Raw genomic sequence first — 27,039 nt, forward strand, 5'->3', positions numbered from 1 at the left:
CAACCTCTGAATGCCTCCGTTTCCTCAACAGTAAAATGATAAAAATAGCACCTACTTCCCAGACTTGTTGTGAGGATCGAATGAGATAATATTTATAAAGTACTTAGCACAGTGCCTGGAACATAGTAAGCTCAATATAAATGCTAGCTATTATTATTATAATTATTATGTGGATGAATGAATGAATAAAGGTAAGATAAAAAAGAAAGTTAATCAGAAATAAGGGAAGAAACCAAAAGCTCTGTCCTCTGTTCCCTGAGGATTCTAGTTAACCATGGTTCAATTTCCCAGATATCTCCTCACCCTGCTGCTTATGCTCTAAAGGGTCATCATCCTCAACTCTTCCTATCCAACCTTGGGTTTCCAGGATCCATCCTAGGTCCTGTGGCACTAGAAGTGGGGGGAGGAGGTGATCATTGGAACAAGTTGCATGTCAAATCAAGGAGAGGCCTTAGAGCATAGAATAATAGAATATAGATTTTTAAAGCTAGGGGTACCCCAAAGGTCATATGGGCCAATCAATCCCTTCACTTTACAAATGAGGAAATTGAGGCCCAGAGATGGAAAATTATTTGCCTGAGGTCACTCTATGGGTTGGTGGCAGAGCTGGGACTTAGCTCATAGTTCTGATAAATTAATTAAGAGATATCCTACAGGTGTTCTGGGCAGCTAGGTGGTGCAGTGGATAAAGCACTGGACCTGGAGTCAGGAAGACTCATTTGCCTGAGTTCAAATCTGGCCATAAGTTTAGAGCTAAAAGTGTCCCTACAGGTCATCAGATCCAACTCCCTCATTTCACAGATGAGTAAACTGAGGGACAAGAGAGCTTAAATGGCTTGCTCAGGATCACACAGGTAGGAAATGTCCAGGGCAGGTTTTAAACCTAGGACTTCCTGACTCCAAGTCTAGTGTTCTAACTAATGTATCATGCTATGTGACCTTATGTCACTTTACCCCTTCAAGCCTCAGTTCCCATATCTATCAAATGAGTAAGTTGAACTAGGCGATCCCTGAAGTCCATTCTGGTTCTAACGTTTTGAGATTCCACAGGTCAAGCCGTCCCAACAACCTAAATCAGCTCTTCTGTCTCCTGTGTGCTTTCGTGTTCAGTGTCCTGCCCTGGCAGAACTTCTGCCCAGTGCTCTCCAGGAGACAGAAACATAGCCACTCTACCCCCACCCACCCTAGAAAAGACAGGTGTAACCCACTACCCACTCCCTGTGCCCAAAGAAGTGGAAGGTTACCTTTAAACGGTGAGCATGCTTTCACTCTTTGCCCGAGCTCCAAGCAGTAACTAGCCAGCCAGGCAGCGCTGTCATTCAATCTCCATCAGCTGCCGCTGCACCAGCTGAATGATGGCTGTGGTGAGGGGGCCCTGGTGAGTGTTATGAAGCTCATGCTATCATGTAGAACGGCAGTTGCCAAACAGGCCACATACTTCCTCTGCTAGAAATAAGGAAGGCTCGATGTGTTTGCAGAAGCCTAGGTTCCTGTTTTTAGCAACCACACGAAACTTTTGTGTCTTCTTCTCTCTAAAAGGACATGGGAAAAGACAGGCATTTACAGCAGCTCTTTGGGAGAACATATGGCCAGCTGGATTCCAGACAGGAGTATGCCATGTGCATAATCAAAAGGGCATTAACTTGTTGCAATAAATAGTGAATTAGTAAAAAGAAAAGGCACCATTGCAGGGCCCCTAAGACAGATCGAACTGGGAGCAAAAGGAGTTTAGGTAGCGGCTGTCAGCGGTCGATTCTGTTTTCTCAGTTTCCCAATTTAACAATACACTTGCTGTCCTCCTGCTAAGAAATGGCTCAACCCAGGCTAAGACCCTAGATCCCCTTAACTTTGGCTCCATTCTTCTCTGCTGCTTTAAACTTTTATTAGAGAAGGTTTAAAACACTGGTCAGAAATTTCATCTCCAAGACAGAGCCTGCCCGTGCAGCTGTCTCAGATGACTCATCCTTTGTTCTTCTGAAGTTGTTTGGATGTTGGTGGTGTCAGGATGCTTTCTGAATATGATTTCATGACCTGCCTTCCCTAGTCCATTGGGAAGCAGCCTCTGGATCTTAAGAACAGGTGAACTGAGACTGAGGGGAGATGAAGCTGACTTCTTTTTCACGGCTAGAGAGTTTGTCAGTGGGACAGAACCTGGGCTTCTAGCTTCCAAGTTCTGTGCTGTGACCGAGGGTTTGGACATCAGGTTATGGAATGTTAGAACTGAAGGGAAACTTAGAGGCCATCTGCTCAGAGAGTAACTTACCTTAGACTACACGGCTAGCTAGTCAAAGAGTGAGTGGTAGAACCCAGGCCTGCTAACCTCCCAGTTTATTCAACATTCATGGAATACTAGCAGTTCACTTACTTTATACCTGCTCCATCAGACTTCCTTCCCACGGCCATTTCTCTAAAGCTAAATTATCTTAGAGGTTATTTTTTTTTAAGAAAAAGGCTAAGTATGTCTCCATCATCCTGATACTTATGTCCAGTGGCTATTCATAGAACCAAATATCATAGAACATAAGACCTCAGACCACAGAATATTAGAAAATAAAATATTATGGCAGGAGGCAACTGTGATACCATAATTCCATGATAGCAGGGAAATGAGAGGAAGTGAGTTCAAATTGTGGCTTTATCACAATAGTAACTTACATAACTTTAGGCAAGTCAATTAGTCTTTCTGGGCCTCAGTTTCCTTGTGTGTAAAACGAGAAAGTTGGAATAGGTGGCTAACAATGATAGTAAGGATTGAGGGTGAGGACATACAAAGATAAACTAAGAATGGCCCCTGCTTTCACATAGCTTACAGTAGGGCAGAAAAGATAAGGCATGTACACAAACAATTCTCACACAAATTAGACTAGGAAATGTGCATTGGAGAGGCAGACGATGGGCTCTGCTAATTCAAAAAGGGAGGGATTACATCTAGCTCATTTCTGGGTATCCAGTTCTGCTACTCTCAGACTGAAGTGGCAAAGTACACATTGGGTTTTCATACTGCAAGTCATTCTGAAACTCTACTTGCAATTTATGAAGTCAAAATAAAAGCAGGAAGACTGCTTCTACACTTAACAAATGGAAACTTTTGTTCAGTCTGTCAAATAACGCCAATTTTAAAGTTCCTCCTTACGTACAGAACACTGTCCCAGGGACTGTGGGGTGGGAGGAAGGCAATGCTTGTGAAAGACTAGGTTCCTGTTCTTAAGGGAGCTGTATGTACCTTAATGGGGAAGAAAAGACAACCAGTTATAGAATTATCTGAGTTGTTCTGGAAAGCAAATTCACCTTTCTAGCCTTGTGTCATTTGTAAAATCAAGATGTTAGACTAGATGACCTGCAGAGCCCTGTTTGGCTTTGATATTCTATGAATTAATGAATCTATAGAGGGACACTATGGCATAGTAGATAAGAGGCTGACCTTAAAGTTGAAAAGATCCTATTTTAAGTCATTCCTCTGATATATACTAGGTGAATGACCATAAGCAAGGCATTTGGGAAGCTGGGGGTGGCACAATGTATAGGGCACTGGGTTTGGAGTCAGGGCTCAAATCCAGCCTCAGAGACAGACTAGCTTTGTGATCCTGGGCAAGTCACTTAACCTCTATTTGCTTCAGTTTCCTCATTTGTAAAATGAGGATCATAATAGCACCTACCTCTTGGAGTTGTTATGAGAATTGAATGAGATAATATTGTAAAACATTTAACATAGTGTCTAGCATGTAGTAAATGCTATATAATATTAGCTATTATTATTATTATTATTATTATTATTATTAAACCTCTCAATGCTCCAAGTGACTTTTCTTTCTTTTTTCGTCTCTTTTCCTTTCCTTTCCTTTCCTTTCCTTTCCTTTCCTTTCCTTTCCTTTCCTTTCCTTTCCTTTCCTTTCCTTTCCTTTCCTTTCCTTTCCTTTCCTTTCCTTTCCTTTCCTTCCTTTCCTTTCCTTTCCTTTCCTTTCCTTTCCTTTCCTTTCCTTTTTTTCCTTTTTTTTTTCCTTTCCTCTTTTTTTTCCTTTCCTTTTCCTTTCCTTTCCTTTCCTTTCTTTTCCTTTCCTTTCCTTTCCTGTCATCTCTTCTCCTTCATCTTCCTTTCCTTTCCTTACCCTTGTCTTCCCTTCCCTTCCCTTTCCTTTCAATCCCATTTCTTCACTTCTCTCACTTCCTTTCCTTTCCCCTCCCTTTGCTTCCTTTCCTTTCTCTGCTCCCTTCCCTTCTTCCTTTCCCCCCACTTCCTTTTCCTTTCCCAATCTTCATTTCCCTCCCTCTACCTTTCTTTCTTTTTCTTTCCCTTCCCCTCCCTTCCCTTCTTTTCCGTTACCAACTGGGTCTCTCTATCTCACCCTGGTTGAAAATACAACCACCACTTATGGGCCTTATCCTATTCTTGACTAGTACAGAAGCTTTAACCTGCTCCATTTAACCCTCCTTAAGCAGCCTAGTGGTCCCCTGCTCCAGGGCACTCCCTACACTGGTACCAGACTCAGTTCAGACACCTGATCAGCTTTAGTTCTATGGCAGATCAAAACTCCTGAGCTCAAATGATCCCCCAGACCCAGCCTCACCAGGAGCAGGGTCTACAGGTGTGCATCCTCATGTCTAACTTCAAGCAGTTCTTTCTAAGACTAAGCTATAGATTGGTTGCCAGTCTGAATCAATGGAGGGAGATTCAGCACTAAGAGTTCCCATCACTGATGAAATCACAGGTCTGAAAACTATAGATAGATAGATAGATAGATAGATAGATAGATAGATAGATAGATAGATAGATAGATAGATAGATAGATAGATAGATAGATAGATAGATACAGATGTAAAACTACTAATTACAGTAGAAAATGCATTTATTGTAATACAATTTTAAATATAATACAGGTCAAATCATGTGTCCCAATCAATCAATGAGTATTTATTAAATATTTTCTATGTGTTGAGCACTACGCTAAATGCTGAGGAGTCAAAGATAAAGCAAAAATAGTTCCTCCTCTCAAGAAGCTTACATCCTAATGGGGATGGAAGGAAGAGAAGGAAGACAACATATTTAAATCAGAATGCACAAGATAAATACAAAGCAGAAGGGGGCAACATTGAGAGGACAATGGCACTGCAATCCCACCGAGGGACCAGGAAAGGTCTGTTGGAGGAAGTGATCATTGAGCTGAGTGTTAAAGTAGTCTGTGAGTAGCATATTGGAAGGGAGAGCATTCTAGGCACAGGAGCATGGGGAGCACAAGGGAGTAGGATATGGATTATCATGTGGGAAGAATAGCAAATAGGCCAGTAGGGTTGGAGTATAGAGCTCATGGAAGGGAATAGAGTATAAGAAGACTGGAACTATAGGGAGATCCCAAGACTACAAGACCTAGAGAAGAGCTGAAAAGACAATGTTAGTTTATCTGGTAGAGGTTATTCCTGCTACCCATCATACCCCACTCCCATCAGAATTGAGAGTTTCTTGTGGACAGGGACTGTATGGTTGATCTATGTAGCCCTAGAATTTAGCATAGCACCTTGCACATTGTTAATGATTAATAAATACAAGATGATAAAGTAGAAAGACTTCTGGGTTTAGAGTCAGACAACCTGGATGTGGATCCTAGACCTGCTGCTTAACTCCTTAACCCTACTTGGGTGTCTTAGAGCCAAAACAGAGCCTGCTAGGAAAATGTCTATTATATAGTTGACCTGCTTATATACACTTATTGTTAGACATGTGGCAGATATTCTTGACCTGGGAGCTTATCTTGTCATTTGATTCAAGCACCTACTGTACACAAGCACTGAGCAAGATACTGGGAATACAAAGACAAGAAATAATCCTAGAATTGGAAAAGCCTCTAGAAGCTTTCTAGTTCCATATACTAACTTTACAGATGAGAGAACTGGGGCCCAAAGGCATTAAGTGCCTTACCCATGATCATACAGGTAGATAAACCTTCCTAAAATACGGCTTTGATCATGTCACTCCCTACTCCAACACTTCCAATGACTCTCTCCATTGCCTATAAGGATAAAGTCTGACCTGCATTTAAAGCCCTCTATGATTTAATCTCACTCTACTTCTTTAGCCTTATCTCTCACTATTCTCCTATATAAATCTTCCACTTAAACCAGGCTATTTTATTCTTCCCCTCATTTTCTACCCCAATGCACACATTTCAGACTTTCCCACATCTATTGTCTTTGCTTGCTTAAAACCTCCCCCTTGGAATGCCTTCTCCTCTGAAGACCGATCTCTCAAGATATTGATCCTAAGACCCATCTGAAATTCTACCTCTTCCCTCAAGCCTGTTGAAATCCTACCCATCTTTCAATACCCAGTTCAATTATCACCTTTTCTATGCATCCTTCCCTTATGTCTTCAGTTGAAAGTAAGCTATCCAATTTAAAGTTGGGTAATATAATTTAAAGGCAGCTACATGGCATAATGGATAAAGCACTAGCCCCAGAATCAGAAGGACCTGAGTTCAAATCTGTCCTCAGGTACTTACTAGCTGTGTGACCATGGGCAAGTCACTTTACCGTGTTTGCCTCAGTCTCCTCATCTGTAAAATTAGGCTGGAGAAGGAAATGGCTAACCACTCCAGTCTCTTTGCCAAGAAAATTTCAAATGCAGTCACAGAGTCAGACACAACTGAAATGACTCAATAACAATACAATTTAAATTTAAACTATAGGCAAGGGAGAGAGGTTAGGTAGCATGGTGGCGCAGTGGATAGAGCACTGGCCCTGGAGTCAGAAGGACCTGAGTTCAAATCCACCCTCAGACACATAACACTCACTAGCTGTGTGACTCTGGGCAAGCCACTTAACCCCAATTGCCTCATCCCCCCCAAAAAAAACACCCCCAAACTATAGGCAAGGCTCTATTTGAGGTATGGGGGAGATGATACTATTTTAAAAAATAGTTCCTACCCTCATGCTGCTTATAATCTAACAAGTCCATAGTTATGTCTCCTTTATGTCTTTGTCATGTTCCATTTTATAGTGTAATTATATATGTGTATATGTACTATAACCCCACATTAGATTGAGCTACATGAGGATAGTGACTATGCCTTATTTATTTTTGCATCTCCTCTTTGAAGATGGTTAGGGTTAGGTACAGGCATATGATCTCACTGGATAGACTAGCACTTAATGAATACTTGTTTGAGTTGCATCAAAATGAATTTAGGTTGAATTAAATTGAAGTCTTCCCTAAAGAAACAATGTTTGTGACTGGAAAATAACTCAATGAATTAGAGCACTGGACCTGAAGTTAGGAAGACTTAATTAAGTTCAAATCCACACTAGTTGTGTCATGCTGGACAAGTCACTTAACCTCTCTTTGCCTCAATCTCCTCAATGGTAAAAATGTTGATAATAATCGTACCTACCTCCCAGGGTTGTTGTGAGGATCAAATAAGATAATATTTGTAAAGTGTTTAACACAGCTCCTGGCACATAGTAAGTACTTAATAAATGTTAGTTGTGCTGATATTTTTTTCCTCTGGAGATGGGAAATTACTATCTCATATCTTTGTTCCTAAAAGAAATTCCAAAGATTGGATATGGTAATGTGGTATCCCATAGATGGACTCAATTCATCCACAGGGAGGAGGCTTGAATGACAAAATTACAGAGTATTTGTGCTGCACCAACAGACCATGCTCTTGAGGGGAAGGAGAGAAAGGTCAAGGAAAAATATAACTTTCATTTACCTAGCACTTACAGTTTGTACAGTATTGCATAATTGCATTATACTCTCATGTTTCTGCATTGCTCAACTGTCTTACAGAGTCCTGGAGTCAGCTAGCTTAGATCAAACTGTGCCCAGCTTGCACGTGAGTTAACAAAGAGGTCAGCTCATTTCTCAGAAGTCACTTCATTTTGGAATGTATTTTTTAATAATGACTTCCCCTTTATGTATTATTACATTAAACTCATTCATTTATATTATAGAATTGCAGAGATGGAAGGGACCTCAGAAGTTACCTTTTCTAACCCTTACCTGAGCTGAAACTCTCTTCACAACATCCCTGACATGTGATTATCCAGCTTCTAATTGATTCATTTGCCCCCAATAAGGACACAGGCTCAGGGTCAGCAAAATTATAGCTCAGCTTTGCCCCAGGTTACAGGGCAGTTGACAATGAGGTCAGCTAGCTTCCCAGAGTTCACTGTCCTTTGGAACAGAACTTTCCCTACTCACTTCCTTTCAATGTATTACCACATACACGAAAATTCATTGAGCTGTATCACAGGATCTCTGAATTGTGGGAGACCTCAAAGCCTTGCATAGCACAAGCTGTGTCTGAGAAGGAATTCCCTCAAAAATCCCTCTGACCAATAATCACCCAGCTTCCCTGTGAAGCTCTCCTGTGATGGGGAACTCACTAGGTCCCAAGCTATCCTGCTCATTCTACTTTTGCACAGGACAAACTGCTAGCTGGGACTATTCCATGACCTACCTCTTTTTCAAAAAATAGATTTTTATGGAGATGTTTCATTTTTAATTGCCTAGGTTCCTTCCCCCAACCTCCAATATATATCAATATGTGTTCTGGGCCCTCCCTGAAATCTGACAAAGTTGCCCCAAGTATTTAGTACGAAGTCATATCCCAGGTACCACTATCTTTGTAGGTTCTAAAAAAAAAAAGTAGTTATTTATTAATAATAATAGTGAACATATAAGAGGTAGGAAAGTCTTCCTCTAGAAGAGGACATTTTATTCATTGATTTATTTATTTTAGGCAATTGGGGTTAAGTGACTTGCCCAGGGTCACATAGCTAGTAAGTGTCAAGTGTTTGGTCTGAGGCTGGATTTGAACTCAGGTCCTCCTGACTTCAGGGCTGGTGCTCTATCCACTGCACTGCCTAGCTGCCCCTAGAAGATGACATTTTAGCTGAGACTTGAAGGAAACCGGGGAAGCCAGAATGTGGAGAATAAGGAGGAAGATTATTCCAGGCATAGCAGACGGTCAGAGAAAATACCTAGGGCTAAGAGATGGAATGTCTTTTTCATGGAACAGCCAGGAGGACAATGTCACTGGATCAAGGAGTATGAGTCAGGGAGTAAGGTATAAGAAAACTGGAAAGGTAGGAAGAGGTTAGGAGATGAAGATTTTGAATACCAGAGCATTTTGTATTTGAACCTGTAGGCAACAGGGAGCCAGTGCCGTTTATTGAGTAGGGGATGATATGATTGGAACTCCATTTTAGGAAAATCACTTTAGTGGCTAAATGGAGAGAGAGGAGAAACTTAAAGCAGGCTGACCAACCAGGAGGCTATTGTCATAATCCAGGTGTGAGCTGATGATGGCCTGTGTCAGAGGTGAGAAAGGTATTTATTCACGAGATGTTGCAAAGGTGAATGTAAAGGCCTTGGCCACAGCTTGGATATAGGGAATGAGAGATAGTGAGGAATCCAGGATGACTCCTAGATTGGGAACCTAAGGGACTGGGAGGATAGTGTTGTCTTCTATAGTAATAGGAAAGGGGGGAGAAGAATGTTTTGGGGATAGATAATGAGCCATTTTAGACATGTTGAGTTTAAGATGTCTAGTGGACATCCAGTTTGAGATGTCTGAAAGGCAGTTGGAGATATGCAACTGGAAGTCAGCAGAGAGACTGGGATAGAAAAAGTAGGTTTGAGAATCATCAGCATAGAAATGGTAATCAAACCCATGGGAACTGATGGGATCACCAAGTGAAGTAGTACAGAAGGAAAAGGGAAAAGGGCCCAGGACAGAACCCTGTGAGACACTGATGGTTAGAGGGAGTGACCTGGCTGAGGATCTAGCAAAGGAGTCTGATAGAAAGCGGTCTTCTAGGTAGAAAGAGAACTAGGAAAGAGTAGTGTTCCAACAACCTAGAGGAAAAAAAAGTATCAAAGAGAAGAGAGGTCAAAGAGAATAAGGATTGAAAAAAAGCCATTGGATTTGGCAACTAAGAAATCATTAGTAGCTCTGGAGAGAGCAGTTTCAATGCAATGATAAAGTCAGAAGTTAGATTGCAAGGAGTTAAGAGAATGAAAGGAAACTAGAGATGCCTGTTGTACAAGGTCTTTTAAAAGAGCGGAAAAGATATACAATGATAGCTGGGGAGAATCAAGTAAAGGTTTTTTGAGGATGGGGGAGACATAGGCATATTTGTAGGCCACAGAGAAGTTGAAGGAGACAGCTTCATGGGCTTCTCTGTAGCTCACAGTGTAATATTGATTTTTACTCCTGTGAAGACTTTTGTGTTCCATATCTCAAAACTACAGGATAACACAAATAGAATAATGTTATTCAATTTTTGAAAATTATTAAAATTTTTTTCCAGGAAAAGTTTCAGGACATGAAAGGAGTTTTGAAAATTCTTTAAGGCAATCCAGCCTCCTCTCTTGCTTCTGTTTAATTCTGAACCTATTTCTATGTAGTTATCACATTTTCATTTGTATTTTAGTAACCTGAATTTCTCTTTTTATTTCCACCATTCAGTTATAATATCCTTTTGGAATCATTGGTCTGTGGCTTATATTATCAATCAGTCAGTAAATATGTACTGAGTGCCTACTCTGTACCAGGCACTGTGCTAAGCTCTAATAATACAAAAAAAGGCAAAAGACAGTTCCTGCTTTCAATGAGCGCATAATCTCATGGGGGAAACAGTAGTATCTCTAAGGGAAGTTAGTGCAGAATGTCATTTACAAAGTCTGAAATGAGTCTGTCAAAACATGTGACGATTCAAGGATCCTCCCACATGTTAGTTTGGTAAAATACCTTTAAAGGTATAAAGAATAACACAAAGCTATCATATCATTGAGGTCTTTTCCAGCCCTAGAGTTCTGTAGGAAATTAGTATTTCTCTACTATATTTATCTTAAATATTCAAATGGCTCTGTGATCTCATCAACTTGGAAGCTCCTTGCAATGATACAGATGACAAGCCATCCATCCCTGCCCATCTTATGTGGATCTTGTCCATATCATTCCAGAACTTCATCATGGGGGGAGGGGGGGTCCTACCCAATGTGCCAGAGGCCTTCCTCAATTTCTTCTGAAATTATAAGGGAGACCATTGGAGCACTAGGGCCATCCTACTGTAATCTCTTGTGCTATTGTTGTTGATATTGTGGTGGTTGCTGTTGTATTCTCAAAGTAGGTCCTGAAATTAATTTCAAACAGTGAGATCTCGATTCTCCATGCTGGGTAGGTGTGAAATCTACTGTCACATTCTGCTCCCCCATTGAGTCATGGCTAATTAGCCTGGACAATGCTGACTTAGGCACAGAAGGGGACCAAAGGCCCCTTCTTGTTCTGGCTCTGAACTATTCAAACCCCAATGAAAAACACTTCCTAAAAAAAAATCAAGTTTCATCATGAAATATTACCCTAACTAGAAAGAATCTCATCTCATCTCTCTCTCTCTCTCTCTCTCTCTCTCTCTCTCTCTCTCTCTCTCTCTCTCTCTCTCCTCTCTCTCTCCTCTCTCTCTCTCTCTCTCTCTCCCTCTCTCTCTCTCTCCCTCTCTCTCTCTCTCTCTCTCTCTCTCTCTCTCTCTCTCCCTCTCTCTCTCTCCCTCTCTCTCTCCCTCTCTCTCTCCTCTCTCTCTCTCCCTCTTTCCCTCTCTCTCTCTCCCCCCCCTCTCTTTCTCTCTCTGTTGTGTGAAATGATGGTTCTTTTTCATTCTTTGCATGTTCCCTCCAGACAAGGTTAATGAGCTGGTGTGAGAAATTATATATTCCTACCCAAAACAAAAGAAAGAGCCATCGTGATTTAATCAAACCAATGTTTTGTTTAGAAAGTTGATTCTAGAACTAAGAGCAAGTTCACTGCTTGGTTCTGCATGGGAAAATATAAGATTTGGTCACTCTGGGTCTCCTCACAGATTCTTATCCGAAAGGGAAGCCATTACCCAATTGCTGAAAATCTTGTTTTCAGTGAGTACTTCAACCTCAAATGTGCTTTAATTGCAAGTGATGTCGAGCAAAAGCTATACCAAGTGGTGACACCCATGGAAAATTGTGAACCCATCTTAAAAAAAAAAAAGAATCTTGTCCAGAAGCTGAGGGCTGGGGGGTGGGGGTGGGCGGAGAATGGCGATAGTGTTCAGACTTGGTTCAGAGGGGTCTGATGTAGTGCTAGTCTGCGGTCCAGCAGATCCAGACCAAATAGCAGCAGGAACAAGGTTATTGTCACAGCTTGAACTCAACCACTACACGGTGGAATTGTGTTTTTGGAATGCGCACTGTCTTTTTTCCCTCGACCTTCACCTTTTTATCCAACAGCAGAACTAAAGGATTCTTCCATTTGAGCCCACAGAAGTGTTTTGTTTGTTTGTTTTGGGTGATGCTTGTTGTTGTAGTTTGCTCTTTTATCTTTGACAGGGTGAGGAGTGTTTCTTGTGAAATTCTCAGATCAAAGATTAAGTTTTAACCCAATTCAAAGAAAGGTTTGGCAAAACTTTGTCTTGGTTCTCCCCTCTTCCTTTTTCCTTATGGTTCTCATATTTTTTGTTTTTGTTTTTTATGATTCAATTCAATTCATTAAATGAACTATTCAGTGAGTCATGAGTACTACATATGAGGCACTGAAATACAAATACAAAAGCAAAATAGTACCTGCCCCTCAAAAAGCTTACATTCAGAAAGTCAACAGGCATTAATGGACAGCTCCCCTGGATTTAATGACCATCTCTATACTGATGATTTTCAAATCTACCTTTTCTGTTCCAATCTCTCTGCTTACCTCTACTCTCCCACCTTTAACTGCCTTTCACACATCTCAAATTGGATGTCCAGTAGACATCTTTAACTCAATATTTCCAAAACAGAATTTGTTATTAAGCTTGAGATAAGAGAAAGAACTAAGTTTAAATCTGGTTATCTGTTAAATCTCTAGGGTAGAGACTGTCTTTTTCCTCTTTTTGTAACCCTAGCACTTAGCACAGTGCCTGGTACAGAGTAGGCACTTAACAAAATGTTTATTGGTTGATCGATAGAGTTCTGGACTTGAAGGCAGGACAACCTGGGTCGAAATCTTGTCTCATACATTACTGGTGTCACTACATCATGAACACGTTAATCTCTAAGGTCAATTGCCTCATCTGTATAGGATAGGTCTTCCAGGATTGGGATGATTAAATTGGATAATGTATATAAAGTAATTTACAAATATGTAATTGGTAGAAATAATAGTATTCAACTGGGGGGAGGGGAAGAGGGGAACACAACGTATGTTCCCAGATTTTAAAATGTAAGATATTTTCAAGAGAGAGAGCCTCATTAACAATTAAGAGGATCAGGGAAGGTTTCATGGAGGAGGTGGCACCTGGGTTGAGCTATTAATTCAATTCAACAAACATTTATTTTAAGCCTACTATCTATGAAGTATTTTGCAAAGCCCAAAAATGCCCTAGGGATGGGAGGAAGGGGAGGATGTCAGTAAAAATCTAATGGAAGCATTAATGCTGGAGTTTGACCTTAAACCAAGACAAGCCTTGAAGAAAGATCAGGATTCTGAGAGGAGGAGATGTGGAAGGTATTCCTTTCAGAAGCTAAAATAGGGGTTGATGGGGAGGTAGAGAGTAGTGATGGTTGGTACAAATGAACAGTGGTGGGAGATGGAACAGCATAAAAGAATAAATAATAGGGAAAACCCAACTTCATTGTCTCCCTGGTCATTCATTTGTATCCTGTATCTCTTTATAGCTTAGAGGAATAGGAGTCCTAGATTCATCGTCACGAAAGTAGACCTCAAACCTGAGTGTCTCCTTGTGTTGTTGTGTGATGCTAAATCAACAAATTCCATTCAAGAAACATTTGTGTTGTTCTCTCTCTGACCCAGTACTGTGATCTTGAGCAATTTTTTTAATTCCTCTCATGTATAAATGAAGGAGTTGGAATAGCTGTTTTCTAAATTGTTTTCCAGTTTACTGAGATTTGTTGTTGTTATTGAGTCATTTCTGTCATGTGTGACTATTTGTGACCCCATTTGGGTTTTTCTTGGCAAAGATACTGGAGTGGTTTGCCATTTCCTTTTCCAGCTCATTTTACAGATGAGCCAAGTAGGATTAAGTGACTTGCCCAGGGTCACACAGCTAAGTAAATGTCTGAGGCCAGATTTGGACTCTGACTTACCGAGATATAGAAAGATAAGACATAGTCGCTGTCCTCAGAGACTAGTGTTACAGAGGAGATGAGATGTACAGAAGAGCATCTATCACATAGGGTTATGAAGATCAAGTGGGGTAACATATGTACAGTACTTTGCAAATTTTGAAACACTATATAGATGCTAGCTCAAATGTATAATATAATAAACATTTACAGTATTAAGTATGCCTACAGGATTAATATAATAGTGCTTTCCAAATAGAAATGCAAACTTCTTGAGGACAGGGATTACTTAGGTTTTACCTTTGAATCTCCAGCATCTGCCATACTGCTTGGTTCATAGTAGGAGTTTACTAAATATTTGTTAAATTGGATTAATTAGCATAAACTGGAGTATATGATGGCAAAGAAGATATCCCCCAAAAAGTACTGAATAAATTTATTAGACCTCTCTCTTCCTCAGTCTCTAATCCTGAAATTAGGGATGACAATTATATGAGGATGTTCTGTGGATTCTTTGGAAGAAGACTAATGTAGAATGTCAAGATGACAAATTGAACAACAGAAACATGAAGTGGCCTAGGATAGCTATCTTCATGTGTTTGAAAGACCAACACTTGAAAGAAAAATTAGGTTTGTCATATGATTAGATTTGTCCAAAAGTAAACTTAGTTCCTTTGGGAAATAGTGAGTTAACCAGAATTAGAGGTCTTGAGGTAAAGACATTCTACTCACTTCTTAAGAATGTGGTAGAAGGAATTTCTGTTCAAGGAGGGGGTGACCTACATGACCTCAGTCATCTATCAAGCTCTAAGCTTCCATGATTTGGGATTGGTATAGTTCCCATAGATGCTTCATAAATGAATGGGGCCAAACCTTACTATGTTGCTCAAACTGTGGCTTCAACCATGTGGTCCGCCTTCCAACAATGATATCACCATGGTGTTGCCCACCCAATATATCAACAGCAAAAAGAGAAGAATAACATGGATCACCCTGCCTAGGAAGACAGTATTAACATAGTCACCTAAAATTATTTACGAAGGGATTCCCTCTTTTACTCTTATGAAATAATTTCTACCAGGAAATATCCATATATCTGATGCGTCAATTAGAAAGAAGAGAACATTAAATAAAAAAAATACATAGATTAAATGCCCTTTGGTATAAAAAAAGGACTGTTACCTACTTAAAAGTCACACATGATGTTATTGGAGATTTTTTTTAAATTTGGCACACGTAACAAACTCCAATGTGACTGGAAAATTAGACATTTTAATGCAAGGTATTTCTGACTGCCATGTATAAACAAGTAAGAGACTGGGAAAATTAGACATATTTGTGACAGGTGGAAAAAGTCATTTCCGTGAAGTCTGTAGAAACTTGGAGCACAGACTTGCTGGCTTAGCAGACTAACTTCTTTTTCATAGAGCTAAACTGAACCAAAGTGTGCTTTCCACTTGTCAAGTTGAAGAGCGGCAGTATTTGGAGGGACTTTCAAAGAGAGGAGGAACAGGAAATTTAAAACCCCTCTTTCTGTCTGGGCCTATACCTATCGTGTGGACATGGGCACCTCAGTCAGTCGATAGACATTCATATGCACCTACTATGTGCCAGGCACTGTGCTAAGTGCTGGGAATACAAAGAGAGGTCAAAGATCACAGTCTAATAGAGGAGGCGACATAAGAGTAAATATATCCAAACAGCCTATATTCAGGATAAATGGGAAATAAACACACTAGAATTTAGAGGGATTGGGGAAAGCTTCCTGTACAAGGTGAGATTTTAACTGACACTTGAATGACAGGGAAGAAAAAGAAGAGCATCTCATGCATGGAGGAGAAGCAGTGAGAATACTGAGAGAATATAGACAACTCTGGCATTCCAGGTCTTCCGTATTCTCACTGCAACAAACTTTTGAATGATGAAGTTCACAAAATATTTACCAAACACTGACAGTGTGCCTTTCCTCTACTAAAGTCCTCCTCCATGGTGTCATCATGAACTGGAAGTGAACCTGAGTTCCCAAAGGTTGTGCCGGCAGTATCCAAGCCCAGTTTAGATCCTACCCCTGGCCTTACCTGAGCACCAGCCCAGCAAAGTTCAGAGAGGTCCCTCACCAGAAACAAAAGGTTGCTGTTCATTGGGAATATTGCAGGGGGCATTCTTGTGCAGGTATAAATTGGGCTGAGAGAACCCTGAGGTCCCTACCATCACTGAGATTCTGTGTATTTGTGAGGCCATCAGACAATCCAGTCCCATCTCGCCTAACAAGCACTTATTAAGTAGCTACTATGCTTGGTGGTTAATTGTTTGGGCCATGGAGATAGGCACCACCAGCCTTGACGGAAGCACAAAATGTTAAAGCTGGAAAGAATTTAGAGATCTTTTAGTGACAGGGTTTTCTATCTGGGTTACTCAAATGAATTTCAAGGGATCTGTGGATTTGGATGGGGAAAATTACATTTTTATTTTCGCTAACGTGTAAGTGAAATTTAGCATTTGCTTCATTTATGACAATAGGCAATGCCACGTTATTCTGAGAAGGGATCCATCTGTTTCAATAGACTGCCAAAGAAGTCCAGAACCTCCCAAAAAGGATAAGACCTTTGGGATTAATTCAATTCTCATTTTGCAAATAAAGACATTGAAGCCCAAGGTACTGGCCAAAGGAAATAACAGTTGTTTAGTGACAGTCAGGGCTCCAAATCACATCTTCTGACTCTCAGTCCAGGGGTTACCATCTGCATTGGTGGAGGGATTGCTTGGCCAATGAAATCACAGATCCTTGAAGCAGAGGTCTGTTTGAGTCTTCTTAAACTTTTCTCCATCACATACTCTATGCTTCAACATATTTGCCATTCTCCAGTCTGTTACCACTCTGATCCCACTCTTCCCTGCTTCTGTTCTTATCTCACTGTCCCCTGTGGAAAATTTTCTGCACTCAAACCTATCATTCCACTATTTTAGAGATTCATTCATTTAGATCTTGAACATTTTTCTTCAAAAGTTTGTTATCTTTCTGGCCTCAGTTCATTTTCCTCCCACCTTAAGTCCTCTGTGTTCCATCAGGTGGATTGTTGACCATCCCTTAATCTCTTCCTATTCTTTCCCATCTCCTAAGCCATCTACAGTGGATAGAGCTTTGCACCTGGAATTAAGAAGACCTGAGTTCAAATATGGCCTCAAACACTTACTAGCTGTGTGAGCCTGAGCAAGTCGCTTAATTAGTTAAGTTTGCTTCAGTTTTCTCAATTGTAGAATGGGGGAAATAACAGCACCTACCTCATAATATTGTCGTGAGGATCCAATGATATATTTGTAAAGTTCTTAGCACAGTGCCTGGAGCAGAGTAGGTACTATATAAGCACTTATTCTCTTCCCTCCCCCACCCTCATCCAACTGGACTGGAATGGTCTCCCCTCCTCCTCTGCCCCCTTCTGGGTTCACCTGGACAATCGCCTCCCTCATGAATCATTTCCTTATCCCTGTAGCTGAAAGTGATCTTCCCTTCTTCCAGTTTCTCTCAGAACATTGTCTGTACCTCACCGTCACACAGCATGGTCTACCATTTGTTACTGTTAGCTGGGCACCTACTGGTTTGTATCATCTCTGTATACTCAACATCTAGCACAATACTGTATACGCAGTAGGCACTTAAGATTTCTTGAATTCAATGGAAAGACATTATTAGGAAATGGGACTCGCCTAGAATTTCAGAGCTTGAGGAACCTTAGAAATCAACTCATCCATTTTACTTTATTAACTTTATTTTATTTTATTTGTAAATTCATTTTATTAATAAGGAAACTGAGACTTAGAGAAGGAAACTGGTGTGCCTGAGATCACACAACTAGTAAGTGGAAGACTATGATTGTCTCTCATGTATGCTTGGACTACAATATTAATAATTGTTGATAATATCAATTGTCACCAAGACATAACACTGATCCAAAAAAACTTAAGAGCAAAGTTTTTAATAAATGTCAACATACTATGTATTCATAATCTCTAAGCTACGTGAAACAAAAATGGTTTAAAGATATAGAGATCTGCCAGAGAAGATCAAATGATATGGGAATAAGACAAAGTGTATATCATCTCTATTGTCCTATTTGCAATTGAAATTGTGCTGAGGATGCTATCTGTGGGCTAATATCCTAACACTTTTATGCAGCTACAAAAGGTAGTTATTTTATCCATTTGTACAGTAGTTCATAGAACATTAAGTGTGAAAGAATGACAACAAGTCAATCAATAAATAAACATTTATTGATTGAAGAATAATTTTCTCAGTATCATTTCTATCTGAATCATCAAAAAAGATGAGAAGAATAAAATAATAATAATAATAATAATAATAATAATAACAACCACAACAATTGATTTATTTGTTTATAGGTTTTTCAAAATACTTTGCATGCATTATCTCACTTGATCCTTGCAATATTCCTATGAGGTAAGAACTACAGGTACTTAATACCTGCATTTTACAGATGAAGAAAATAATAGCAGTTAAATGACTTGCCCAGACTTATTCAGCTAGTGTCTAGGCCAGATTTAAACTTGACTCTTCTTCATTCCAGTCTTTGCTCCATCTGCTCTCAATGCTTCCACTCCCTAGCTCCCATGAAAAAAGGATAAGGAGACCCAGTACCCTTTTTGTATTACCCAAGTCCCCTGCAATCTTATATTCAAACAAACAGGGGAACTGGTGCAGAAAGCCAAGAACTTTCACTAAGTAAATATAGGAAAGCAAATATCTTTAAGCCCTAAGGCTGATACTCCAAGATTAAAGTTTTACCAATTACCATTGTCCCATTAAAGTATTGCCAAAATGTAAGAGTTGCAAATTATAGTAAAACTCTTTCTTCTATGAATCAGGAAAGCAAAATATTTTAAATATGGAAACATTAAAGAGAACTATAATAGTGCCTTGGGTTTAGGAAGTCAATTCATCTGAGTCACTTGGAGTGGAATAGAAAAGTATTTTTAATAGCCTATTAAATGTCAGGTGCTAGGTATTTGAGACAGTGCCTGCCTTTAAGAAACTTATGTTCTAATAGAGAAACAGGGTAGACAGTACATAAAGGGAAACTGTGATCAGGAAAGGGAGTTTTTGTTTAGAAGAGGAAGATGTGACAAGAATGGTGAATGGAGTTATTGAGCAGCCCATTCTATGACTTTCCATTAGCCTATTTCTTTCCATCAAATTTATTCATCAAATAATATGATTTTAGTGCCTTCTTTGTGACCAGCTCCATGCTAGAGGGTTTTTTTTGGGGGGGGGAGGATCAAGAAGAAAACATGGCCTCTTCCTTCAAGGAGCTGGAGTGACAAGATTAACCCAAAGGAAACCACAATGAATGGTAAGAGACAAGTTATAATTAAGTACTAACTTGTGTGGTTCAGATGAAAAGCAGAATCAGATTTCAAAGGCAGTGAGATCTACTAGCATCAGAGAATACAGGAAGGCTTAATGATTGGTGGTGGGGCTTGAATTTGGCATAGGTTTGGGAAGATTTGGATAGGTTCAATTTAATTTAATTCAATAAATATTTATTAAGTGACTACTGTGTGCTAACAAATCACTAGGGATTAAAGGATGAAAACAAAACAGTCCTTGCCATTCAGGAATTTACATCCTGATGATCTTCACACCCACCATCTGCACAGACATAGCAGCATGTAAGTGTAATGGGATGCAAGAGCCAGGGTTGGGAGGGGTGGGATCAGGAGTGGTTCTGTGAGGTAGGTGGTGCCTGAGCTGGGCTTTGAAGGAAGCAAAAGATTCTAGTGTGGACGGAGTGGTATTCTAGGAATGGAGGACCACCTGTTCAAAGATGTCATGGAAGATAGAGAAGGAATGTTGCACATGGCCAATAGCTAACAGACCAGTTTGACTGAAAAAGAATGCATAAGAAGGAATAATATTGAGTTAAGACTTAAAGAGAGATGGAAGTCAGATTGTGAACGTCTTTAAATGTCAGATTGAGGATTTTAAATTTTGTCCAGGGGGAAATGGGCTTCAATCTCTGTGCATATCAATGAAATATCTTTGCTCAATTACCTAGTGACAGATATTCCCTCCATCTCTGATAGCTATCTCAAAACTGTAATTCTTGTGCATGGACACCAGGTTCCACTGATTTTTCTTTCTCAAAGTCTCTCCCTTTCATCTCTTCCTTTACAATCCTATGGTCCTTACTCTACTTGGGTTTAGAAAGTCATTTTATTTGAGTCATTTGGAATGGAATGGAAAAGTATTTGTAATAGCTTGTTAAATGTCAGGTGCTAGGTATTTGAGACAGTGTCTGCCTTTAAGAAACTTATGTTCTAATAGGGAAACAGAGTTTCAAGAGACCTCTACTTGAGGTCCTTATCACTCTGTGCTTAGACTACAAGAAAGCTTTCCTGCACTCTGGTCTCCTTTAACCCCAATCTACCTTCTGAACACTTTACTAGATTAATCTTCGGGGTGGGGGGAAGAATGCATCAGGATGCCTAAGGATCAGTGAACCTACCCAAATTGTCAAGAAGAATATGTGAATAATCAAGCCACGAGTGGCTTGTCCAGCCTGGGACAGATAAAGAGACACAGTCTTGCTTTTTTTTTTTTAAATCATAATCTCTGGTGTCAAGGAAGGTCTTTTACAATGTAGACCGTCAGATAAAGTAGGATAGTAACTGACCATATAGTTGAAGGAAGATTATAAATGACTTAATAAAGGTAGAAAATTTTCTATCAACCAAGCTTGTCTGTATAATCCTAGAATAACCAAGCCCTGTTCATTCCTACTTCTGGGCCTTGGCTAATACCATCCTCATGCTTGGAATACCTTTCTTTCCCAGCCATCCCCAGTGCTGCACTCCATCTAAACCCAGTACAATCAGAATTGTCCAAAAGAGGAATTGGATGCCACTGGAGGATTTCCAGTAGAGATTGACTGAACGCTTATCAGGTGTGGCATAGGAAGGGTTCTTGCTCAGATGGGGGTTGGACTGGAGGGTCTCCAAGGTCACTCCCAACTCTGAGATTCTGGGATACTTGAAGAGCCCTGGAAGGAAGCCTATGTTCTTCCTTGATCACCTCAGTCCAAAGTCATCTCTCCTGCCTCTACAGTATAATATTTAGTGCTACATTCTACTTTTTTAGTGGTTATAGGATAACCAAATTAATTCAATGTTGATATTTCATCTGCAAATTAATAACTAATTCACCAACAACGCATTAGGCACATGCTTTTTATGGAACAATGTGTGGGCAGCTGGTAGTGCAGTGGACAGAGCAGTGGGCCTAGAATCAGGAAGATCCAGCCTTAGGCACTTCTAGCGGGATGACCCTGGGCAAGTCACTTAACCTCTTTTTGCCTCAGTTTCCTCAACTGTAAAACAGCACCTACTTCACAAAGATACTCTGAGAATCAAATGAGATAATATTTGTAAAAATTACTTAGCACAGTTCCTGGCACATAGTAGGCACTATGTAAATGTTTATCCTCTTCCTTCCTGGGAAGGAAGTATGAATCTTTGGTAGGAGTCCCTGCTCTTGTGGAGCTAATTGTCTTATAGAAATCATTATTTACATTTATACGCTCTCTTCAGGTTTACAAATGGCTTAACTCGGAATCTTGTGAGGTACTTAGTGTGAATGTGAACATTTCTATGAGACAGATGAGTCTCAGGGAGGTGAAATAGCTGGCCCATGGTTATAGGGATAAGTGTTGGAGCCAGGATGCACTGATCCCAAATCCATGACTCTTTTCCCTATTCCAATTCAATTCGGTTGAAAAGCTCTTATTAAGGCTTACCCTGTACCACCCAGGGAGATAATAGACTCCCCCTCATGGAAGGTCTTCAGGCAAAGTGGTAAGGCCCCTTGTTGGGTCTATTGTAATAGGCATTCTTTTCTGGGTGTGGGGTGGACTATATAGGGCTGCTAAGATGCCTTCCAGCTCTGAAAGTCTGTGATGAGGATACTCAAGGAACTTCATTTGGTCTCCATTCTATTTATGATTACAAAGAAGAAGAAGAAGGCATGACCCCTGCTCTTATGGCGTCTACAGTGGAGTAGGGTGATCAAGTATAGACACAAGTAGCCAGCACAGGAGGTGATGGGGAAGAGGTTCATACACAATCAATCAATCAATACTTAGTAAGCACTTACTACTTACATTGTGCTAAGCACTAGGGATTAAAAAAAGAGGCAAGAGACAGTCCTCTCCTTAAGGAGTTTACAATCTAAACACTAAGAGAGGACTAAGGTGGCATAGATTACTGCAACTCCTGGCTGAAGGAACTGGATGAGGCTTCATTGAGGAAGTGGCATTAAGCTAGGCCTTCAATTAAGTACATCAACCACTCCCTGAAGCATAAGTCAATCTCTTCTGTGTATTGAACTATTAGTCTGTATCAAGTATTTTTCTTGATACTGGAGAAGACAAGAATGAATGACATGGTCCCTGCCTTCCAGGAGAATACCATCTAGTTGAAAAGTATAACTTTTTAGCAGGAAAGGGGTTGCCATTGGCTACCTATGAAAGCAACAGTATCCTAGACTCTCCTACAATAGTTCAAGCATTTGTAGTGGCTACATGTCTTTTGCTTGTTTTAACTTTCACCATCTTCTACCTAGGATATTATCAAGTATATGAACAGGAAGCTCGTGGTGGCTACCCATGTGGTTAATTGAGGATGCTTTTATCTTTGAGGCCCCAGAAGCCCTAGAGAGACAAAGTGTGGTCAGCAAATGTGGTTCCATCCTGTTCTATTTTTAGGGCCCAGAAACTAGAGGAAACGCAAATGCCATATGATAGCTAGGTCAACTTTAGATGATGGATGCTTCAGGGGCTGAAGAACTGATGGCTTTCCTCCAACAGATACTGAAAGGTCTGATGTCACATGTAAAGTACAACCGATCAGACTGGAACCAGAGACCTCAGCTGGTTGTTAGAACTTTGCAAGCTTCAGAGCATTGTAAAAATGGAAGCTGTTGCTTCCTTGATCAACATGCATTGGTTAAACACAACTATGTACTAGATACTGTAAAGTGTAAAACTCTGTAGAAGTGGAAGTTATTAGTCAATCAATGTATTTTAAGTGACAGAATCATAAAGATTTCCATGTTCACAAACTTGAAGCGTATCAGGAAGACAAGAGGGAAAACAGGGCAATAGATGGTTGGGGAAAATACACTGGACTGAATCAAGAAGCTAGTATTCAAGTCCTGACACTGCCATTCATTATCCATGTGCAATTGAGTAAGATTCTAACTCTCTGGTCACAGTTACCTCATCTGTAAAATGGGCTAACAATGACAGTTCACACTTACATAGCATCTTAAGATTTGTAAAGTGTTGTCTTTTACAAATGGAATAGTGGATAGGGCACTGGATTTGGAGTCCTGAGACCTAAGATCTAAGTCCTGACTCCTAAGACCTAGACTCAAATTCTGTTTCATCTATTTACTAGCTATGTCCCTATGGGCAAGTCACTTAACCTTTCCATATCTTAGTTTCCTCATTTGTAAAATAGGGAAATTGTACTCAGTGGCCTCTAAAGGCCCCTTCTAGCTATAAATCTATGATCCTATGAGGTACATGGTAAAATATTATTATCCCCATTTTACAGATAAGGAAATTAAGGTCTTGGAGAAGTAAAATTACTTTGCCCAAATTCACCCACCTAGTAAATGTGGTATCCAGGATATGAACCCAGGTCTAAACCCAGGATTTGTTCCAGTATTTTACAAAACTTTTCTCATATGAGGTTCTACTTTTTTTTTTCAAAGTAACTGTGAAAGTGGAAAGTTCTTTAGTGGCTTAGTGAAATCAGGCAAGCCAATGCCTTTAACCACTTCCTTATCAGGAACCCTGGCTTTACATAATATAGTCAGAGAAATGAAAATTCAGGGGACCTGTCTTCGAATTTATATCTTCTCAGGTGGTTAATGTTTAAGTTCTTTTCTTAAAAGTAGGTTAGTTTACCCTATATTGTGATTAGTTCAGAAGTTTTGAGGTTAAGGCTGTTGTCTGGATCTGGAATTTCCTTTGACCTTGAATTTCCTGGGTATTTTTCTTTTTAAGAGAAAAAAAAAACAACACACACAAAATATAAACCCCTTCATTCTCAAAAGTCTCTGCATGCTTACAAAGAAAATGAAATGTTGGGTGTGCTGGCCATAAAGGACAGAAGGATAGAGTACTATAGAGGAAGAATCCATGGCCTAGGAGTCAGGAACCCTGAGTTCTTGCTCTAGCTAGCTCTGTGACTGGGTGAGAGAAAGGGCATTTTTCTCTCTCTGGATCTCAGTTTTCTTATCTGGATCATGAGGAGGTTGGGTTGGAAGATGTTGAACAGCATTAACATTCTTTGTTCTAGACACTTATATGTCATAAAGCCAAAAAGCATTTTATTAAGTGCCTACTGAGTGCCAGACACTGTGCTAGGCACTCAGGGTACAGAGAAAGGTGCAAACAGGCTTGGCCTTAGAGGAGCCTACATTCCAGAGGAATCGGTACATATAAGATGAATACAAAGCAAATGAAGGACATCTCAGAGAGAAAGCTTTGGGGAAAGGAGAGCTGGGAAAGGTCTCCTGCAAAAAATTGTATTTGAGTTGAGTCTCAAAGGAAGCCAGGATTCTAAGAGGCAGAGGTGAGGCAAGAGACCATTATGTGTGAGGAATGAGGAAGTCATAAAATAATCAGCAATAAAGGGACTTGCTCTGATATCCTAGCCTCTATGAGTCCCAATTCTCATCAAGTAAGGTCAGACACTGAAAATGCTTTCTGGTGCTCCCAGTCATGACATGTTGGGGTCTTAAGCATCAGGCACCTCTGGAGTCTTTAAATTAGACTCTAAGGCCGCCATGTTCCATGTGGGTGGGGAGTTGTTGTCTAGGCTGTCCATTAGCGTGGACCCTTTATCACAATGGAATGTGGTTTTGCAATCCTCCCACTTTCTTTTGCATGGGACTAAAGACATAAAACTTTTTATAGCTGGTCATGCTGGCAGTTCTGAAAACCAAGCAGGAATCTTTGGAATTTCTATCTAAACCAGAAATTCTTAACCTGGGAGTCTATGACCATGGGTAAATATAATAACATTATTCTGATCAGGGGTTCATGGGCTTCATTGGGCTGCCAAAGCAGTCCATGACACTCAAAAAACCTTAAAAGTCCTTGGTCTAAAGAAAAAAAAACTGAAATAGATTTATCTCATAGTTGGAAATATTTCTTCTTTATGTGGGAGGGGAGAGGAGGCAGAAGGAATCATTACAAAACCACTGCTATATATTACTGAGGGAACTTCAAAAGGAGGGTGTCTTTACCTCATCTGGGCCTGTTTTCTATCTGCAAAATGTGTTCATTCAACCAGACGGACTTTAAGGTCCCTTCCAGTTTTAAATGCTGTGATGTGATTCTAGCCATGTGGTCTTGGGCAAATCATTTTCCCTTTCTAGAACTCTTTCCTCATGTATAAAATATAGAGTTGGGGATAGATCTTTTCTGCCTTTAACATTCTATGAGTCTTTTCATTGATTCTTCCCAGCTAGGGAATACAAGGGATGGAACACTGGGCTGGCAGTTAGTTAGGAAGACTCAAGTTCAAATTCAATCTCAGACACTTACTAGCTGTGTGAATGTAGGCAAGTCACTTAATTGCTCTCGGCCTCAGTTTCCTCATCTATGAAATTGAAGTAATAATAGCACCTACATTCCAGCATTGTTGTGAAGAACAAATGCGATAATATTGGTAAGGCAGTTAGCCCAGTAGCTGGCACATAGAAGGTGCTTCCTTCCTTCCTTCCTTCCTTCCTTCCTTCCTTCCTTCCTTCCTTCCTTCCTTCCTTCCTTCCTTCCTTCCTTCCTTCCCTTAAAAGAGGGATCAGAATGTATGGTTTCTTACAAAAGAATATAGCAGCAACTCAAGATCCGTGTCGCCTGTTATAGCTGTCTTTATCAGGCTGTACCAGTAACTGGCAGTAGGTTTGTAGGTATTTGATAATGTATGAGGATATATAATCCATCATAGGAAATCTCTTTCGATATATGCATTATTCATACAATCATAAATCCAAGGGCCTAGGAAGGTGAAGTCTTCAATTTCTCATTTTCCAAAGAGATTTGTCCAGAGTAAGGACAGCTATAAAGGGCAGAGGAGGACGCCCAGCTCTCTGGGCTCCTAGTCAACTGCATCTCCTGCTATAATATGTTGTCTCAGGTCTTTTGTGGGAAGTCCAGTGTCTGAACTAGGAGGACTAGCAGAGGCAGCCGAGGAAATGCATCTGGAGCAATGACTTAATGAAAAACACTAAATGTGCCATCACAGGGACCTGGTTGAAATTCCAGCTTTCACATGTGCTACCTATGTGACCCTGCGTAAATCTCTTCCCTCCCTGACTATCTCTCTGGCCCTCAGTATTCTCACCTGTAAAATAAAGGGACAGAATTGGAAGAGATGACTTCCAAGGTCCCTTCCGGCTCTAAATCTATGATCTTACTATCAGGGCTGGCTCTGCCTGTCTCTTCCTATGCCCTTTGCTGTTCTTGTTTAGTATCCAATGCTTTGTGACCCCGTTTGGGGTTTTCTTGACAATGATACTAGAGTGGTTTGTCAATTCCTTCTCCAGCTTATTTTACAGATAAGGAAACTGAAGCAAAGAGAGTTAAGTGACTTGCCCAGGGTCACATAGCTAGTAAGTATCTGAGGCTGGATTTTAACACAATTCCTCCTAACTCTGGGGCCAACACTATCCACCATACCACCAGGATACATAAACTCCCTTGGTTTCTAGTATAGTGAATTTAAAAAAAAAAGAAGAAGAAGAATGCTATCACAGAGGCTAATTGTAATACACTATATCCTTAGAATGAATAATCTTAAAAGGACCCAAATTCAATTTAAATGCTGTGACATCTTGCAGGCACACCTCCTGTTCTCTAGCATCTGTG

General features: G+C 40.2%; 2 protein-coding genes across 4 annotated transcripts in view; one reads left to right on the plus strand and one right to left on the minus strand.

Moving 5' to 3' along the window:
- The window catches only part of SLA (Src like adaptor), a 58,390-nt gene extending 56,916 nt beyond the window's left edge, over nt 1-1,474 (minus strand). For 2 of the 3 annotated variants that reach the window (XM_020997885.2, XM_020997887.2), the window contains exon 1: nt 1,245-1,474. The gene's annotated coding sequence lies outside the window, so the exon portion shown is untranslated. The remainder of the gene's footprint in view (nt 1-1,244) is intronic. The other variant, XM_020997886.2, reaches the window with a different exon arrangement.
- The window catches only part of TG (thyroglobulin), a 364,454-nt gene that overhangs the window by 280,161 nt on the left and 57,254 nt on the right, over nt 1-27,039 (plus strand). The window lies entirely within an intron of this gene.

Source organism: Phascolarctos cinereus, unplaced genomic scaffold (assembly GCF_003287225.1).
Source record: "Phascolarctos cinereus isolate Bilbo 61053 unplaced genomic scaffold, phaCin_HiC Scaffold_4;HRSCAF=312, whole genome shotgun sequence".
NCBI lineage: Eukaryota > Metazoa > Chordata > Mammalia > Diprotodontia > Phascolarctidae > Phascolarctos > Phascolarctos cinereus.